This window comes from Daucus carota, chromosome 1 (assembly GCF_001625215.2).
Source record: "Daucus carota subsp. sativus chromosome 1, DH1 v3.0, whole genome shotgun sequence".
NCBI classification, from domain to species: domain Eukaryota; kingdom Viridiplantae; phylum Streptophyta; class Magnoliopsida; order Apiales; family Apiaceae; genus Daucus; species Daucus carota.
In genome coordinates this window covers 30,928,834-30,950,258 of record NC_030381.2, presented here as the reverse complement: position 1 = coordinate 30,950,258, position 21,425 = coordinate 30,928,834, and the positions used below count along the sequence as shown (strand labels likewise).

Here is a 21,425-nt window from a genome sequence, read left to right as displayed (position 1 = left end):
CTTTAAAACCCTTGCACTTATCAAATCCCTAGATATATGTTTTATAAATATAGAATTCAAGAGACGCTAGGCTCATATCAAGTTCTCGGTTATTGCTGGTCTAAAGCTAAGGCGTGCTACAATGCCATTCCCAATATCCTCTTCCGTAAGTTCTATAACTAGTACACCACCATCACTAAGCCCGAGCGCAAACTGATTGTGTTTTGTAGGATTAGCCGCAAGAGTAGCAGCATACATCACCGGGCTGTAGATATAATAAAGAAGGCAGCTTCCAGTCGAGAAGGCGTTATCGCTAATAAGCTCATATTTTCGAGATACATTTTAATTAAACATAACACGTACCTTTAATTAGAAGGTAAATATGCACTCGGATTGATAAAAATGAATGATTATTTTAAAATTCGTCGTGTCCCCATATCCATGTCCAAAATTTTAAAATGAACGATTAAACCTACATTGCCCGGCCAATATTGATTTTGGGCAACCATATATTTAATGAGACATCATCATATGAAGCAATTATAATAATATGCACATAGACAACATTTGCGTGCCTCAAGTAAGAATGAACAATATTCTAATAAATAATCCTATTGAGTAGCATTGTAATAAATTTCCTAGGAAGAAAACAGAATGGACAATACTCTCTCGGTCCCCCTTAATATTTTACATTGGGGGACGTGGCTCGGTACGCATTCTAATACTCTCATTAAAATATAGTTTGATAAATTATTTTGAACTTTTTTTTCTTCTCAATAAAAATCTACTATCTAAACTTTTATACAAAAGAAAAATTTTCAAAAAAAATCATGGAACTATGTTTTATATGCGCCTTAAAATGCGTGTCGAGCAATGCAAAATTTTGTAAAGAAATGAGAGGGACATAGGGAGTAGTAGAAAAAAATATAAAAGCTTATTTGTGAAAAATGATCCTTAGATCATTGTGATAATTTTCCATCTAGTGTTTTACATATGGAATCTGTTTTCCAAATTTGGATATATCCATTATGACATTCAGCATATTTAGATATCTCCCAAGGATTACCAAGGATTGTTTAAAAATTGTGCATTGAACATCAATCAAATTTAAGTCAAAGAAATTGATGAGTGTTGAGATTTAGATTAATATCTATAACCACCTCCACATTTGGAACAAGTTTGAGAATTTTATTAGCAACCTCGTATCCAAAGTTCAAGTAGGTCTAACTCATGTACCATGTATTTATTAAATGATCTAAAAAATTCAGAGCTACATCAATAAAGTAATGTCTATTTGAAATTTATTAGGTGGAAACATCATGTTTATAAGGTAGAAACACTATCCTTGAAGTATACTAATATTTATAAGGTACCTACAAAAATGAGATCAAATACATTGAGACTAATAATAGATCAGCTTAATGAGCACCTAGAAAACATAAGATACAAAAATGAGATCAAATACACTAAGATCAATAAAAACTAGGATAACTTATATATTACAAGTATTCCGGATGATATATTCAAAATTAAATTACACTAATCATTGTATTCAAAACAATATATGATTTTAGCAGAGTTCATTTTCTCCCACATATAATCAATTAAAACATTATGGTATAAAATTATATTGGAAGGTCACTTGTTATTGAATATGTAAGATAAAAAAGTTATATCAGAAAGTCCTATTGATGATAAAAAATTATAAGGAAATATATGATTACTATCATTTACACAAACAGAATTTTACATAGTGCTATAACCAAAGGAGTGAAGGAAATCATTTAACTCACTCATAATAAATATATGTCATCATTCAATACATTTTATTTGTCAAATTGACTAAATTTTGACCATATATAAAACTTTATCTAAAAAAACATTATGATTAGATCAAATATTCCTTCGAGTAATATATACCAAAAAGTTTTAAAGTTATATAATATATAAAATTGTTGATTAAAATTTTTAGTTTAAATAAGTTAAGTCGAAACAAAACTATTATTTTAAAATAGAATTATAAATATTCCACTAACATTTTCCTAAATGTTTTATTTCATAAGAGACATGCAAAAATCGGACGGGAATAACATATTGAGTATATAAGTATTAAATATTATGTTAATATTATTTTATATATACATATAATGATGGAATAAATCCATATCGGATCGAATAAATAACCCATTATTCTTGCCAATGAAATTATTCTGAGACAAATTTATGAACATTTAAAATAGACTTCCAATCATCTGATCCATTTAGAGGCCTATTAAGTGATGGTGTTTTTTTATACATCTAAAATGATGTTGTGTATGTTGGACCTGAGGGTGATAGTGGGCATAGAATTTATATGAAAGAGTTGGATACTAACTCCTAATTACAAGATTTTTGAGTGAAACTTTGTATATGGTAAATATTGGGTTTCTTTTATTATTTTAATATTTTCATACTCATTTCAATTTGTACATGTACGTGTATATTTGCATTGAAAATTTACCACTTAGCATAGTCAAGTAAGACAACACCTTCAAAACCCTTGCACTAATCCAATCCCTAGATGTATGTTTTAAAACATATAGATTTCAAGAGTCACTGGGCTCTGATTATCACAAAAGCTCATATCAAGTTCTCAGTTGTTGCTGGTCTCAAGCTAAGGCGTTCTACAAAGCAATCCTAATATCCTCTTCTTCTATAACTAGTACGCCACCATCACTAAGCCCGAGAGCAAACTGATTGTGTTTTGTAGGATTAGCCGCAAGAGGAGAAGCATACATCACCGGGCTGTAGATATAATACAGAAGGCAACTTCCAGTCAAGAGGGTGTTATCACTAGTAGTTCACATTTTCGGGATACATTTCAAGTAAACATAATACATACCTTTGATTAGAAGGTAAATATGCACTCGGATTGATAACAAACTTTATGGTCAATGATGCCGAGTCCAACAAAACAATGTGCCTGTTAAGAAAGCACGCATATATGGACTGGCCATCACATGAATATGCAGCACCGCCGATCAATTCCTCGGGAATCTACTGCAGGAAATATTTAGAGAGCTTGAGAATTTTCTTCTGTCATTAGAAAGTTAAATGTTACTTTCAATAGCAGAGCCACATGATATTGCACCAGGGGCAATTTTAGAAAAGTCAATGTCAAGTTCTGTCGAATATGATTGTGTTCTTTTAGGTATATATGTACACACACAATTAATATTTATTTGTTATGTGCTTGATCATTAATACACATTATATAGTCACCCAAAATGATCACCCCCACCTCTTTCAAATATGGTCTAATAAAGCATGGGTGAAGCATCTTGTCATATTCAACAAAACATATAAATTAATTGTCAACACTGCAAATAATTTGCAGATACCTGCTTGCAGCGCTCGAGGTTAGGCAACTTTCATGTACAACCAACAGATGTCTTTGGTCCTGGTGAAACTTGACAGAAGTGTGCAGGGGAGACGAAGTAATATTTCCATCCAAATCTGTTCCAAGCAAGTACAGATCTGCAACACCAAAAGAAAATTAGCGTGATGTGACTTTGGATTTACAGTTGCCTATGCATCTGATATCTTCTATTAGCCTTCCAGTTTAAAAATGCACCTGAGCATCTTATGGAGACGATAAAAAGATATTTAATGCACTAGAATAGGCAAGGCCAGTCACTATTTTCTAATGAGCATGTATCTGGGCAATCATCTATATAAGCCAAATAGATAATAAGAACTTAATAAGTAAATCATAATTTATTTTAATGCACAACAGTTAGATATCAGTATAGATAAAGACCATATCTTTCTGAACACCATAGATTAGTATAGACCATATCTTTCTGAACATCATAGATTAGTATAGACCATATCTTTCTCAACATCATAGATTAGTATAGCTGCAGAATCAGTAACTGAATGAAATGCCTATTGTAAAGGTCAGATAAAATAAGGAGCAGAGATACCAAAGAGTATCACTGGATCATTGAAATAATGGGGCACTTGATCAGCCTCATGACATTCAAGAGTTGTTACATCACATACACTCCCGTCTTTAATTATCAAGATTTCATATAATTAAATACTCTCACATTCTTACCACAAGTTTTGAAGCACTTTCTTCATTGCTTAGCTGTGTTACTCCGACTCGCCTATTCCTGTCAACGTACCCGTGTCGACACGACACGACACAAGACAAGAAACGGGATAGAGGCCGGACTCGTCTGTTGGAAGCTCTATACCGCCCATTCATCATCGGAAAAGTCGATGGTTACCAGAGAAATCAAAATCAAAGATAAGAAATCAAAATCAAAGATAAGAAAGTGTGTAAGAAGCGATGTTATCTATGAAAGATGGGGAACAGGAAGAAGAAGATGAGAAATGGTGAAAAGGTGGAGAGAAATGAAGAAGATGATATTAAAAAGGTGAAAAGAGCGAGGAATACATGTATTGAGATGTATTATATATTACAAATGTATCTGGACTTCTTTAAGTCCACATTCATTATTCGGCTGTTTCCCCTTTTCCCCTTTCTTTTACTTTGATGTACATAATTTTTATTTTACATGAATATTGACAAGAAAAATGTTAAATACATTTGTTATAGTTGTTAATTTTTGGATTTTATAAATCAATCAAATGCACATTTTCAACTAAAAAATAATGAAATATATATTTGTTATTTATTTCTCAAATGAAAATAAATTATTATTTTAAAATTCGATGCGTCCCCGTATCCATGTCCAAAATTATTTTGGGCATTTTAACTGTGTCCGGAATTTTCGATAATGCGAAATCCGATACTCCGAAATGCGTCGTGCTAGACACTCTGAATACCAAAACATTAAGTTTCTTTTATTATTTTCATATTTCATACTATGTTGACCGTTCTCATTTCAAATTCTGCTTCTACATGTATATTTCAATTAAAAATTTATCAATTAACATAGTCAAGCATGTATATTTGCATATTTGTTTTGATAATTCCCTTTTGAAATTGGGCAGCTACATATGTATTTGCATTGAAAATTACAGGGGGTATAAGTGAAACATTGTTTATGTCAAAATATTGGCTTTCTTTTCTTATTTTCATACTTTGTTGACAATTCTCATTTAAACTTTTTCACTACGTCTATATTTGCATCGAACATTTACCACTTAACATAGTCCAGCAAAAAAAAAACTTGCACTAATCCAATCCCTAGATGTATGTTTTAAAACACATAGATTTCAAGAGATACTGGGCTCTGATTATCACAAAAGCTCATATCAAGTTCTCAGTTGTTGCTGGTCTCAAGCTAAGGCGTGCTACAATGCCAACCCCAATATCCTCTTCCTCAAGTTCTATAACTAGTACGCCACCATCAGTACTAAGCCCGAGAGCAAACTGATTGTGTTTTGTAGGATTAGCCTCAAGAGTAGAAGCGTACATCACCGGGCTGTAGATATAATACAGAAGGCAGCTTCCAGTCAAGAGCGTGTTATCGCTAATAAGCTCATATTTTCAGGATACATTTTAATTAAACATAACACCTACCTTTAATTACAAGGTAAATATGCACTCGGATTGATAAAAAACTTTATGGTCAAAGATGCCGAGTCCAAGAAAACAATGTGCCTGTTAAGAAAGCAGGCATATATGGACTGGCCATCACATGAATATATATGCAGCATCACCGATCAATTCCCCGGGAATCTACTGAGAAATATTTAAAGAGCTTGAGAATTTCTTCTGTCATTAAGAACTTAGATGTTACTCTCAATATATAGCAGAGCGACATGATATTGCACCAGGGGCAATTTTAGAAAAATCAGTGTCATGTTCTGTTGAATATGATTGTTTTCATGTAGGTATATATGTACACACACAATTAATATATATTTGTTATGTGCTTGATCATTAATACACATTATAGTTGCACCCAAAACCATCACCCCGACCTCTTTCAAATAAGGTCTAATAAAGCGTGGGTGAAGCATGTTGTGATATTCAACAAAGCATATAAATTAATTGTTAACACTGCAAATAATTAACAGATACCTGCTTGCAGGTCTCGAGATTAGGTCCTTCAAGAGTGGCTATACAACTTTCATGTACAACTAACAAATGTCTTTGGTCCTGGTGACACTTGACAGAAATGTGCCGATGCATCTGATATCTTCTATATAAGCTAAATAGATAATAAGAACTTAATAGCTATATTATGATATTTCATTTTTAATGCACAACACTTAGATATCAGTATATATAGATACAGACCATATCTTTCTGAACACCATAGATTAGTATAGAGCCATCCTCCCTGCCAATGATAACGATATTATTTTCCTCAGGATAGAACATAATGAAACATAACTGAACATAACTGAAGTTACAAAAAACTGGAGTGTTCTTTCGTTCTTGGATTTTAGGATCATCGGAAAAAAAAATCGCTCTCATATGTTGTCATTTTAGGAAGATCATTTGTCCAATATCCTAATTGTCGTAGCTAGTGCACATGATGTGACAACTCTTCCATGTCATGAGCCTGATCAAGTGCCCCTCATTTCGATGATCCAGTGATACTCTTTGGTATCTCTGCTCCTTATTTCATCTGACCTTTAAAATAGGCATTTCATTGGGTTATTGATTCTGCAGGTATTGAAGATAGACTTTCCAAAGCAGTAGTGTCATTTGACATTGAAGATGAACAATTCAATTTTTTTTAATAGCTAGATCCTTTTAAAATTCCTCTTCAAGAGCCAGTTATTATCGATCCATTAAATGACTCACTTTCAGTGATTGTTCCTTACACAAGTTTTCTAAACTCAAGCTTTTATAGACGGGTGATGTATCGCCTAGTCCAAAAGAGATACCTATTTCACCTAGTCATCCATCACCCATATATAAAAGCTTAAGTTTAGAAAACTTTTGTGAGGAACAACCAGTGAAAGTGAGTCATTTAATGTATCGATAATCACTCGCTTTTCAAGAGGAATTTTATGAGGGTCCATCCATGTAAAAAATTTGAATTGTTCATCTTCAATGTCAAAGGAAACTATTGCTTTGGAAAGTCGATCTTCAATATCTGCAGAATCAGTAACCCAATGAAATGCCTATGTTAAAGGCCAGATAAAATAAGGAGCAGTGACACGAAAGTGTATCACTAAATTATTGAAATGAGGGGAACTTGATCAGGCTCAAGGTATTAAAGAATTGTTACACACTACGACAATTAGGATATTCCACAAATCCGCTGCTTCACATTGTGTGCAGAAATACAAAAAACTGGAGTGTTCTTTCGTTCTTAGTAGGGTCATCAAAAAAAAATCGCTCTCATATGTTGTCATTATAGGAAGATCATTTGTCCAATATCCTAATTGTCGTAGTGCACATGATGTGACAACTCTTCCATGTCATGAGCCTGATCAAGTGCCCCTCATTTCAATGATCCAGTGATACTCTTTGGTATCTCTGCTCCTTATTTCATCTGACCTTTAAAATAGGCATTTCATTGGGTTACTGATTCTGCAGGTATTGAAGATAGACTTTCCAAAGCAGTAATGTCATTTGACATTGAAGATGAACAATTCAAATTTTTGTCATGGCCAGATCCTTTTAAAATTTCTCTTGAAGAGCCAGTTATTATCGATACATTAAATGACTCACTTTCACTAGGTGTTCCTCACACAAGTTTTCTAAACTCAAGCTTTTATATATGGGTGATGGACCACCTAGTCCAAGATACCTATTTCCCGTAGTCATCCATTACCCATATATAAAAGCTTGAGTAATTTAGAAAACTTTTGTGAGGAACAACCAATGAAAGTGAGTTATTTAATGTATCGATAATCACTGGCTCTTCAAGAGGAATTTTAAAAGGATCCATCCATGTAAAAAGTTTGAATTGTTCATCTTCAATGTCAAATGACACTATTGCTCTCGAAAGTCTATCTTCAATATCTGCAGAATCAGTAACCCAGTGAAATGCCTATGTTAAAGGCCAGATAAAATAAGGAGCAGAGATACCAAAGTGTATCACTGGATCGTTGAAATGAGGGGCACTTGATAGGCTCATGACATTGAAGAGTTGTTACATCATAAACACTACGACAATTAGGATATTCTGAAAATCCGCTGCTTCACATTGTGTGCAGCAATTTCGTAATGACCGGTAAAGACCCTGCATCAAATATTCAGAACTAATATTGTCAAAAGACAAAGAACATCATAACAGAAGAAGATTCATATATAGAAAGCATATGCAAAGACTTGAGGAGAGGGAATAAAGTAACAAACATCTAATGTCGTGTTCTTCGACGGGCATGTCTCAGTAATAATTTTCAGTTTAAATTTACTGTCTGGAAGCAAAGGGAGAATCAGATGCCGTGAATATATCTGGAAGTCGCCCTCCTGAATGTAATTATAGTGTTAGGAAACGCATTCATACAATAAAAGGTTCTGGAAATTAGAAGGATGAAGCTCAATATTTCTTTAATACTCATGTGTATCAGACTGTTCTAGTATAGGGTAAAATGTTCAAGTTCAACCTTGCAGAAACAGAATCAGAAAATATCAAAAGCAACAGAAGTACAAGGCTGACATTGCTAAAACAATAATCAGGTGACTTGTATGTTCAAGCAGTTTAGACATCCCAGATGAGGAGCTAAGGTATCTTACAGTGCCAAACAATAATCAGGTGACTTGTAGTCTTTCAGAAAAATTTCTTTCGCATGTCCATGGTCGTTTCTTCGACTTTCTACAGTAAAAATCAATCTGCGACAAGTTCTTATATCACTCTAAGAAAGGTTTCAATTTAACATGATTAACACAAACTAATTCTAGTTAAGATACAACTTGCAGGAAACGAGTGACACGGGATTTTATAAATTTCTACCACTTGATACCTACAATAGAAAGATATTATTACACTCAGAGTTAAGTTCCAGGCTGTAAATGACGAGATTCAGAGTGAATATCACCTCCATGGATTTGTCTAATGAATCCTCATTTAAGTAACTAGCTACTTGTCTCGATTCTTTACTCAGATGCATATCAGTAATCCGTTTGAAATACATATATATCAATACTGAATTGCATCCCAATTAATCGCCTACTACAAACCTAAAGATTTTCAATTCTTAATTCATTTGCTTCTCAAATTAACATTTAGAACACAAATAAATCACAAGCACAAATCAACCAGACATAAACAAAAACAACACATTCATATCACACGAAACCCTAATTTACACACAAAAAAACAAAAATCCACACATCTAGCGGCGACAACAGAACATACAAATAGAAAAAGCACACAAAATGAAGAATTAACAGATCTAAAACAATCAGATAGATACATAAACTTGTTAATCAGATAGATTTACTTCTCTTAATCATCGTGGAATCAGTGCTTCAGTGGGTGTGCAAGACTGAAGGAGTCGAGCATGAACTGGGTGAAATGATCATTGCTTCCGAAAGCCAAGGTTAGGAACCAGGTTCGAATCAGCTCCTCAAGGATAAAGCAGTCATTTTAAATAAAAAGTTCGCTCAAGCACTGTTGAAAAGGGTTAGATAGTCTTTTTAAACTGAAAGAATTTTCTCATAATTAAATAACCTTTATAATACATATAGTAGATATGGAATAAAGCCACTTAAAAATATTACTCCCTAAGTCCCTCCCTTTTTAGTGGTCACATTTCAATTTTTATTGGTCAAATTGACTAATTTTTTTACCAAAGATTATAACCCACTATTTCATTATTTTAAAAACTGAAAATTACATCTTAAAGTAAATTAAAAGTTCTTTCCTATGACTTTTTTTTTATTTTATCAGTTGATAAAATATTAATAAATATCAGTTAAACTTTGGTCAATTTGACCGGCACAAAACCAAATGGGACAACTAAAAAGGGACGTGAGTAAAATGTAAGAACTATAATTCTACATTTATGTGAATATTATATTTTATTTGTAAATTACACTAAAAATAAACTATGCGGCCTGTCTTATATTTTAAATTACACTAATGTCTCTTTCTTATATTTTAAATTACACTAATGTCTATAAGGTAAAAACACTTTCCTTAAAGTTACACTAATGTAATTTATAAGGTATTAACCCTATTGTATAAATTAAAGTCTAAAATTTCTTCCATAATTAAGATTGCAAATTTTCTAACCGACCTAAATACTCTACCTACCTAAGATTGTACAAATTCTTAAAATGAATTTAAATAACCGACCTAAATACTCTTCGCATTGCCACCCACAATCTTTAGTTAATTACTAGCACCAGGGCACCATATTGACTCGCGTGAATTAAAATAATAGAGATACAAGAATGAGATCAAATACATTAGGATCAATAAAGACTAGGAAAACTTACATATTACAAGTATTATGATGATGTATTCAAAATTAAATTACACTAATCATTTTATTCAAAACAATATATAGTTTTAGAAGTGTTCATTTTCTCTCATATATAATCAATCAAAACATTTTGCTATAAAATTATATTGGACGGTCTCTAGCGAGCAATTTAGGAGGTAAATTTAATCAAAATTGTTGAGAATATTGATCATATAATTGTATACTTGTTATTGAATATATAAGATTAAAAAAGAAATTATATCATAATAATTCTACTAATGAAAGTTCCATTGAAGATACAAATTATAAAGAAATATATGATTACTATCACCTACGGAAACATAATTTTGCATAGTGCTATAACTAAAGGAGTGAAGCACTCTTTTACCTCACTCATAATAACTATATGCCACTATTGAACACATTTTAATATTCAAATTGGTGAAATTGTAAAAATATATAAAACTTTATCCCAATCGATTTAAGTTTTTTTTAGCATCCGAAAGAGTCTATAAAGTCTACCCCTTAGATATTGATATTCATCTAATCATATATCTTTCACAACAATAGCTATACGGCAAGTAGGTCTTTTTATCGTAAAACTACACCCTCGAGCTCGAGGTTTTGATTCTTTCGTGGCAACACCCTCGCTGACTTCGGCCTTACTAATAACCAAATCGGATTCGTTGGCTATCAAATAAATTCGTTGTCGCGAATTAAATAATATATCATAGGAAGATCTTTTATCCCTACTGAATCCAAAATTACTTTGAATACAAGATTTTCTTTTAAACTTCACATTATAAATTGAGCAAAAGAATTCGCAGATAAAAGTGCTAATGCTACAATTAGATCATAAATTGTTAAAGTTTCCATTAAAGCTAGACTAAGCAATAAAGTACGGGTAACAGTGACAAAGGGTTGTGTGATGTTTCTTGCATTCTGATCAATTTGATACGTTTTTTTAAGAAAAAAGAAGAAAAATTCTAGGATTTTTCATTGTTAATAACGTTAATAAACTAAAATTTTCATTACAATTTGGCGTTTTGAAAACATCTCTTATACATATAATGGTAGAAAGAGTAACATGTTGCGTCGGACTTCAATTGATTTAGCTTTAACAATAGTTTATGTTAATGGTCCCCCATTTTTGGTTGATAGAGAATCAAAGCGGATTTACCAACAAATCACTAAATACCATGGTTCTTGCATATGATTTCTTTGTTTCAGGTAAGAAAACATTAGACATCACATCTTCTGAAACCAAAACTTTTGATATTATTTGACGTACAATAATTTCTATATGTCTATTATGGATCTGCACTTCGGGATGGAAAAATCTTTTGGATCTTATTAACCAAAGCGATTTGCACTATAGTTAGCTCAGCACCAATCAAGAACCCCCAAGGAATTTCAAGAGTTCTTGTTATACATTCATGCCAACCCTCAACCCTCTTTTCGAGATTCATCGATGTTGAATCAATCGAACGCACTTCTAATACATGTTCCACTTTTGGAAGGCCTTGTGTTATATCATTAGATCGCAATTTTTCATATGTAAATGTAACTAATGTATCTCCTTCGTGAAGGATTTTCCCTTAATGGCCATGAACCATTGCTCCCTGGGGTGGCCAAATAAAGCTTAGCGGATCGTATTACTACAAAATCAATTTTAACAATTTGAACTTGACCCGATTTGAGATGTAGTCCGTTTTTGGCTATACATGCAATTTCACAAACAAACTGCCCAAGAAAAATTATGAAATTATAGAGTAGTCTAGTCCCCTGAATGAGAATCCCGTAATTCTTAATTTTAGTTAAAGTGAGAACCTTGAAATTCATAACGGATAATAATGATCCACATAAAAGAGCTGCATAGCCCAATATCATCACACTTACGTGCATTATTAACCACTCGGATTGGAGAGCAGGTACTAATATTGCGGATTGGTGTATTTCAGTTATAAGACCCGGAGTAACAAAGTCTTAGGGTAAAAATAACACTTGACGCAGTTATTGTGCTTAAATGGCTTTTATTTTTATTTTTAAAATATGGAACTATATGTCAATGGATCCTTGACTCATACTTAGTCAATTGGAAGTATTTATGCCATTAAATAATTATGTTTTGCAATTTCATAATCCAATTTAAAAAATTTTTAAGTTATCCTTGGGTCAAATATTCGTTTGAATAATATATACCAAAAAGTTTCGTGGTTTTATAAAATATGTGATTGTTCATTAAAATTATTAGTTTGACTAAATTAAGTCGAAACGAAACTATTATTATAAAAATAGAATTATAAGTATTCCAATATCATTTTTTCTAAATGTTTGAGTTTTATAAGTGACATACATAAGACTTGAGAAGCATAAAGAGTATATAATTATTAAATATTATATTATTCTTTTATATATGCATATAATGATGGGGTTCCATCATAGACGGATCGGATTGACCTAAAGCCATATATGGTCCATTTAATAATTAGATTACTGTTGTTGGATTCGATTTTTTTGAAATTAATAAATCCATGTCCATTTAAAATAGACTCAAATGGCCGGATGGGTGATATGATCCATTTAGAGGTCTATTAAGTGTTGGTGATTTTCGTACATCTACGAGGGTGTTTGTATGTTCGACCTCAGGCTGATAGTGGGCATGTGCTTTATTAGAATGGGTTGGATACTACCTCCTAATTACCGGTTTTATAAGTAAAATATTGGATTTCTTTTGTTATTTTCATACTATATTGACAATTATCATTTCAAATTGTGCGGCTACAAATATATTCGCATTGAAAATTTATTAGTTAACATAGTCAAGCAGAAAAACATCTTTAAAACCCTTGCACTAATCCAATCTGTACATGTATGTGCTAAAACATTCAGATTCTAAGAGACACCCGGCTCTGATTATCACAAAAGCTCATATCAAGTTTTCATTTGTTGCTGGTCTCAAGCTATGGCATGCTACATAGCCATTTCCAATATCCTCCGAAGTTTTTTAACAAGTACGCCACCATCACTAAGCCCGAGAGCAAACTGATTGTGTTTTGTAGGATTAGCCGCAAGAACAGAAGCATACATCACCGGGCTGTAGATATAATATAGAAAGCAACTTCCTGTCTAGAGGGTTGTATACAAAGCTGTCTATCAAGTTCAAATTTAACCATCCATCTAAACACCCAAAATACTGAACTTTTATGACTAGACTACTACTAGCCTAGACCTGCATCCCATTAACCACATTAAACTAAAACAGTAAAAACTAGCAGAACAGATCACATCCAACGACTCTCACGCCTCCACGTCAACAACATCGGCCTTCTTGGCAGCAGGAGAGCAGAACTTTTTGCCTTTGTTTTATATGTTATAACATGTACTGCTTAGAGCTAATGGGTACCCCTGGCTTCACTGTACTTGGTAAACAATTGTATACTCATAAAAACCCCTGAAATAACCAAACAGTATATAGCATAAACGTACAGTGAAAATTTTTATTTTTCAAGATTGTAGTATAATTCAATAATCTGACATTCTTACCCCTAGTTTTGAAGCATTTTCTTCATTGTTTAGCAAACTTCAATTCTGTTGGAAACGAAATGGACCATATAAGTATTTAAACACACGCAATATTAATATGTATAGGCTGTATAACAAACAAACACACACTTTTTATTTCACCAACTCAAAGCTACAACTTGATTAGAGCTTCGGCTCTTTTGTTTTCTTTTTCTGGTTTTCAAACTCAGTACAATATTTTTATGTAGAGCAGCAGCCTTTTATAGGCTTCAAGTTCACCGTCGTACATCATTATTGCATACCTCACACCATATTTAATATTACAGCCTGCAATTTGGACTATGACCTGTAGTATTTACTCCTCCTGGTTTAGTGCAAGGCCATGTCGTAGCTTATAATAATTACTTATATATTAAGCATTCAATATCATCCATAAACTTTTAAGCAGCTGCATCACCTTCTTATCATCCAGATGTTTCACCCAGCTGTGCTTATCTAATACTCCTGCTTTGTATAGTTGCTGCAACTCATAAATCTGGAGCCATCATCTTTGACTTCATTTAATGTTGTCCAGAAGTTACATACCTGCAGTCATTCTTTCACATTATATTTTTCTACTGCCAACCTTAATTTATGCATGCACCGTAAGCCAACCCATTAATAAATTGCTAGCTGGAGAGTTTGAAATTCTAACACTCCCCCTCAAACTCGACTTTCCATCCCGAGCTTCTTCTTCATTTTCTGAAACGTATCCGGCTTCAACGGCTTCGTGAATATATCTGCCAAATTTTCTTCGGTCTTGCAGTGCACCAGTTCCACGATTTTATCGTTAACTTTTTCTCGAATAAAATGATATTTAATATTGATGTGCTTGCTGCAACTGTGTGACACCGGATTTTTCGCAAGTGAAACTGCGGATTTGTTGTCTACAAAAATAGTAACCGGTTCTTCCTTTGCAAGATTTAACTCGCCCAAAATATAGCCTAGCCACATAGCTTGACATGCGCACGCTGCTACTGCGATGTATTCTGCCTCACATGTTGAGAGAGTGACTGTATGTTGCTTCTTTGATGACCATGAGAATATAGCCGAACCAATATGAAAAGCATATCCTGATGTGCTTTTCCCGTCATCCAAGTCTCCACCATAATCACTATCTGAATAGCCAACTAATTTTGAATCTTGAGAATGAGTGTAAAATAAACCATAATCAAGTGTACCTTTAATATATCTCAAAATTCTTTTAGCTGCTATGAAGTGATCTTCCTTTGGCTTCTCCATGTACCTAGTAACGAATCCGACTGCATACATGATATCCGGACGAGTGAAAGTTAGGTACCTTAGACTTCCAACCAAACTCTTGAACAATGTCGGATTTACCCACTCCCTCGTTGAATCAATTCTGAGCTTTATGCTTGCTTCTGCTGGCGTGCTCACTAGCTTGCATTCCCCCATTCTAAACTTCTTTAGAATCTGCTCGGCATATTTTTTTCTGAGACATAAAAATTCCATCCTTGCTTTGATTGACTCCAAGAAAGTATGACATTTGACCAATATCTGTCATCTCAAATTCATTAGTCATAACTTTCTCAAAATCATCAAACATACCAGGATTGTTTCCGGTAAATATCATGTCATCCACGTATAAGCAAACGATCATAATATCTCCCCCTGAATTTGTTTTCGTGTAGAGAGCATGCTCGTATGGACTCTTCACAAAACCATTTTTCTGGAAGTACTCATCAACCCTTGTGTTCCATGCTCTCGGTGCTTGTTTTAGACCGTACAATGCTTTCTTTAGCCGGTAGATTTTATCTTCCTGGCCTTTCTGAATATATCCTGGAGGTTGCTCGATGTAGACTTCTTCTTCGAGATAACCATTTAGAAATGCCGACTTCACGTCCATCTGAAAAATCTTCCATCGATTTTGAGCAGCAATTACTGTGAGAATTCTGATGGTGTCAACTCGTGCAACTGGAGCAAACACCTCATCATAGTCAATCCCGTATCTTTGCTTGTAGCCTTTAGCAACTAGCCTCGCCTTGTATTTCTCCACTTCTCCATCCTGATTCGTCTTGGTCTTGTAGACCCATTTGACACCAATTGCTTTGTGTACTTCTGGAAGATCTGTGAGCTCCCCAAGTATCATTTTTCTTTATTGCACCAATTTCTTCATCCATGGCTTTGTTCCATATGCTTTCTTCAGAAGCTTCCTCAAATGTAACTGGATCACATTCAGCCATTAGACAAAATAAGGAATAATCAACGGTTGTTTGTACCGGACTCGTTGCTTCATTGATATTATCCAGACTCCGCATTTTTCTTGGTGCTCCCCCTGAACTTCTGCTTCCACTTGAATCTGATGGTGTTGATGCGGGAGTTTGTTGATTCAGACTTTGTGGAGGAGTAGGATCATCATCTCCCCCAGCTTCAATGTTGGCATTATCATCACCGTCATCATCATCATGATCATCGTTGAGAAATAAACCAGCAACTTTTCTTTCTTCATCACTCCATCTCCAGTAATCTGATTCATCAAACTCAACATCTCGAGAAATGATTAAATTCTTCGTCAGGGGATTATAGAGTCTGTACGCCTTGCTCCTTTTGTCATATCCGGTAAATATGCACTTCTCGCCTTTATCATCCAACTTCTTCCTTTTCTGATTAGGAACATGGGCATATGCAGTACACCCAAAAATTCTGAGATGTCCCACAGATGGTTTGCTCCCACTCCATGCTTCATTTGGAGTTTTGTTTCTGACACTTTTTGTAGGACAGCAATTCAACAAATAAACGGCACATAACACGGCTTCGGCCCAAAAAGTTCTTGGCAAGTGCTTTGCTTTCACCATGCTCCTTGCCATGTCAAGAATAGTGCGATTCTTTCTTTCTGCAACACCATTTTGTTGAGGAGTATATGCTGTTGTCAACTGATGATTGATTCCATGTGCTCTACAAAAATTTCTGAACAAATTAGAAGTATACTCGCCTCCTCTGTCTGATCTGAGTATCTTCAAATAATGACCACTTTGCTTTTCTGCCAGTGCTTTGAACTCCTTGAATTTATCAAGAGCCTCCGACTTTTCTTTGATGATATACACCCAACTTTTCTTGCTAAAGTCATCAATAAATGTTAGGTAATATCTATTACCTCCAAGTGATGAGATATCAAATGGACCAGCAATATCTGTGTGAACTATCTCCAATGGCCTCCTAGCTCTCCATGATTTTCCAACGGGAAAACTTTGTCGATGTTGCTTCCCCTTTATACATGCTTCACACAAATTTTGTGGTTCGTTGATTTCTGGCAAGCCGTTCACTATTTTTGTCTTTGACAATAATTTCAGGCCAGAAAATCCAAGATGACCATATCTCAAGTGCCACAACCACGAGTCATTTTTAATGACCGACTTTAAACACTTTTGCATCTTCGTTTGCATATCAAGCGTAAACAAACGATTCTTCGACATCTCCACATTTGCAATCGATTCCCGAGCTTGATTTCTGATAATGAGGGAATTGTCTTGCATCTGTATATTATATCCTTTCTCCACAAGTTGACCAAGACTGATAATATCATTTTTCAGTGCAGGAATATAATAAACATCATTTACATATTTCTTTTCACCTCTCTTTGTCATGATCGTGACGGTACCTTTTCCTTTGACCGGAATCTTTGACGAGTCACCAAAAGTAACTTCTCCGCTAATGGTGTCGTCTATCTCCGTGAATAATTCCTTATGACCAGTCATGTGATTGCTGGCTCCCGAGTCAAGATACCATGTATTTTTCTTGCCTTCTTCATCTCCTTTGTAAGTGAGAAACATAGCAGAGCCAACATCTTTATCTTCTTTTGCTTCAGCAAAATGACTCCTTTCTTCCACTTTTGGTGCTCTACACTCATAACTGAAGTGACCAAATTTATTACAATTATAACATTGAAACTGAGACTTTTCACCTCGTTGTTGAAATCCGCCTCGTCCTCGGCCTCTGAAATTTTGACCACGACCAGATGGCTGATAGCCTTCAGATGTCTGGCCTCTATTGAAAGACTACCTTCCTCGTCCTCGTCCACCACGGTAGCCACCTCTAAAGCCACCTCTGCCACGTGCAGAACTGCTACTTCTAGAAATGTCACCAATGGACACCTTACTTTGCAACGCCTTTTCCAAATGGCTTGCATCATCATACTGATTCATTCGCTGCTCGTGGGCTTGAAGAGAACCTACGAGCTCATCAATAGAAATTGTGGATAGGTCTTTTGACTCCTCGATGGATGTCACAACATAATCAAATTTTCTTGTTAATGAACGGAGCAACTTTTCCATGACCCGAACATCATCGAGACTTTCTCCATTTCTTTTCATCTCATTTGTCACCGTTTTCAAACGTGTAACAAATTCACCAATATTTTCAGAACTCTTCATCTTCAAATTTTCGAACTCCCCACGTAGAACTTGGAGCCGAACCTTTTTGACTTTCTCGACACCCTGGAATGATTTCTGCAAAATCTCCCACGCATCTTTCGCCGTTTTTGCATTTGAAATTTTTTCAAAGGTTGACTCATCAACTCCTTGAATAATTGTATATAACGCCCTTTGGTCTTTTTTCTTGGAATCTTTTAACGCCGTTTTCTCCGCATCAGAAAGAACGGCTTCATCCTCGGGCTCGTCATACCCACTTTCGACAATATCCCAATTATCGTATGAACCGAGTAACACCTTCATTTGGATACTCCAGTTCCCGTAATTTGTTGCCGTCAACTTTGGGATTTGTGGTTGCGCCATCATATTTGACATTTTTTTCTTCTCCGAAATAACCTAGCTCTGATGCCACTTGTTGGAAACGAAATGGACCTTATAAGTATTTAAACACAGGCAATATTAATATGTATAGGCTGTATAACAAACAAACACACACTTTTTATTTCACCAACTCAAAGCTACAACTTGATTAGAGCTTCGGCTCTTTTGTTTTATTTTTCTGGTTTTCAAACTCAGTACAATATTTTTATGCAGAGCAGCAGCCTTTTATAGGCTTCAAGAAGATAAGAAGCGGTGAAAAGGTGGAGAGAAATGAAGAAGATGATAGTAAAAGGGTGAAAAGATCGAGGAATACATGTATTGAGATGTATTATATATTACAAATGTATCTAGACTTCTTTAAGTATACATTCATTATCCAGCTGTTTTCCTTTTTCACTTTCTTTTACTTTACTATGCACAATTTTTGCTTTACATGAATATTGGCAAGAAAACTGTTAAATACATCTGTAATAGTTGTTAATTTTTGTAGTTTATAAATCAATCAAATGCACATTTTCAACTAAAAAATAATGAAATATATATTCTTTTATTTATTTCTCAAATGAAAATAAATAATTATTTTAAAATTCGTTGTGTCCCCGTATCCATGTCCACAATTAATTTGGACATTATAACTGTGTCCAGAATTTTCGATAATGCCAAATCCGATACTCGGAAATGTGTCGTGTCACACGCTCCGAATACAAAAATATTGGGTTTCTTTTATTATTTTCATATTTCATACTATGTTGACAGTTCTCATTTCATATTTTGCTTCTACATGTATATTCAAATTAAAACAAATACAATTAACATAGTCAAGCATGAATATTTGCATATTTGTTTTAATAATTCTCTTTTGAAATTGGGCAGCTACATGTATATTTGCATTGAAAATTACGGGTGGTATAAGTGAAACATTGTATTATATGCCAAAATATTGGCTTTCTTTTCTCATTTTCATACTCTGTTGACAATTATTATTTCAAATTCTTCACTACGTGTATATTTGCATTGAACATTTTTCACTTAACATAGTCAAGCAAAAAAAAACTTCAGAACTCTTGCACGAATCCAATCCCCAGATGTATGTTTTAGAACATATAGATTTCAAGGAGACACTGGGCTGTGATTATGACAAAAGCTCATATCAAGTTCTCAGTTGTTGATATAAAAACTTTTTGGTCAAAGATGCCGAGTCCAAGAAAATTAACAATGTGCCTTTTAAAAAGGCAGGCATATATGGACTGGTCATCACATGAATATATATGCAGCATCACTGATCAATTCCCCAGGAATCTACTGCACTCTGCAAGAAATATTTAAAGAGCTTGAGAATTTTCTTCTGTCATTAAGAACTTAGATCTCTCAATAGCAGAGCGACATGTACATGATATTGCACCAGGGGCTATTTTAGAAAAATCAATGTCAAGTTCTGTCAAATATGATTTGTGTTCATGTAGGTATATATGTACACACACAATTAATATATCTTTGTTATGTGCTTGATCATTAAAACACATTATAGTTGCACCCAAAATGATCACCCCGACCTCTTTCAAATAAGGTCTAATAAAGCGTGGGTGAAGCATGTTGTGATATTCAACAAAGCATACAAATTAATTGTCAACACTGCAAATAATTTGCAGATACCTGCTTGCAGGGCTCGAGGTTAGGTCCCTAGGGAGTGGCTATACAGCTTTCATGTACAACTAACAAATGTCTTTGGTCCTGGTGACACTTGACAGAAATGTGCCGAACAATCTGATATCTTCTATTAGCCTTCCACTTTAAAAATGTACCTGAGCATCTTATCCAGACGATAAAAGGATATTTAATGCACTAGAATAGGCAAGGCCAGTCACTCTGATCGTTATCTCGGCAATCATCTATATAAGCCAAATAGATAACAAGGAACTTAATAGCTAAATGATGATTCATTTTTGATGCACAACACTTAGATATCAGTATATATAGATAAAGACCATCTCTTTCTGAAGACAATAGATTAGTATAGAGCCATCCTCCCTGCTGATGATAACGATATTATTTTCCTCAGGATAGAACATAACTGAAGTTGCAGCAGGTGGTCGGGAAAAGTTTTTTTCCATAGTCTGATTGTAGTAAAAGTGTAGAATAGTAATAACTAGTTTTACAAACTGTAAATGGGTAGTATTACAAGAGATAAATCACATCAAAAATATACATGTGAATCAAAGTATTTGAAAAATAAAAAGAGAAGGAAAGAAATTTTTTTAGATAAAAAGATCAAAAAATATAGTATCAATTATGCATGACCGAAAAATACATGGCCAACCACAACGTAGGTTAGGTCCAAAAAAATTAAGTCAACACAAGACATATCATTTCGAATATATATATATAAAATATGGAATGCAGACATTATTGTCGTGGTGGTTACTCATGATAGAATATGTACCTAATAGTAATCAACTTCAAAAAATCGTTGTGCTCCCATCACATGTTACATTAGTTTTTACTCAACATGGTGTGTGCCCTACAATACAAAAGAGAGCAAACCTCCCAAAAGCCTCATTAGGTTTTAGTGAATAGTGTGTGCGCTACAAAGCAAATTAGAGCAAATTAAGCTCCCTAAAGCCCCATTGCTTTAACTGAACAGTGTGTGCTATACAAAGTAAAGTAGAAAAAGCTCACAAAAGCAGCATTAGTTAGTGTTAAACCGCCGGTAACATTTTGAAACTATTACGGAGATATTTCCTTTCATATTTTTAACCGGAT

The 21,425-nt window shown here is 34.2% G+C and overlaps 3 long non-coding RNA genes across 6 annotated transcripts; all 3 read right to left on the bottom strand.

The window, feature by feature from the left end:
- Positions 1-2,449: 2,449 nt before the first annotated feature.
- Positions 2,450-4,453, bottom strand: LOC108227702 (uncharacterized). Its single transcript, XR_001808042.2, has 4 exons — positions 4,079-4,453; positions 3,360-3,495; positions 2,861-3,018; positions 2,450-2,763 (listed from the first exon to the last, which is right to left on the bottom strand). It is a non-coding gene; the product is annotated as an uncharacterized LOC108227702 (long non-coding RNA).
- Positions 4,454-5,030: 577 nt separating this feature from the next.
- On the bottom strand, positions 5,031-9,482 carry LOC108227859 (uncharacterized). 4 transcript variants are annotated; one of them, XR_010284577.1, is made up of 4 exons: positions 8,639-9,482; positions 6,020-8,371; positions 5,516-5,677; positions 5,031-5,417 (listed from the first exon to the last, which is right to left on the bottom strand). It is a non-coding gene; the product is annotated as an uncharacterized LOC108227859 (long non-coding RNA). The 4 variants fall into 4 exon arrangements; XR_010284574.1 differs by having other exon boundaries at positions 6,020-8,141; positions 8,258-9,481; XR_010284575.1 differs by having other exon boundaries at positions 5,516-5,710; positions 6,020-9,478.
- Positions 9,483-13,160: 3,678 nt separating this feature from the next.
- LOC135150857 (uncharacterized) lies at positions 13,161-14,073 on the bottom strand. Its single transcript, XR_010289290.1, has 2 exons — positions 13,879-14,073; positions 13,161-13,786 (listed from the first exon to the last, which is right to left on the bottom strand). It is a non-coding gene; the product is annotated as an uncharacterized LOC135150857 (long non-coding RNA).
- Between the last annotated feature and the right edge of the window lie 7,352 nt (positions 14,074-21,425).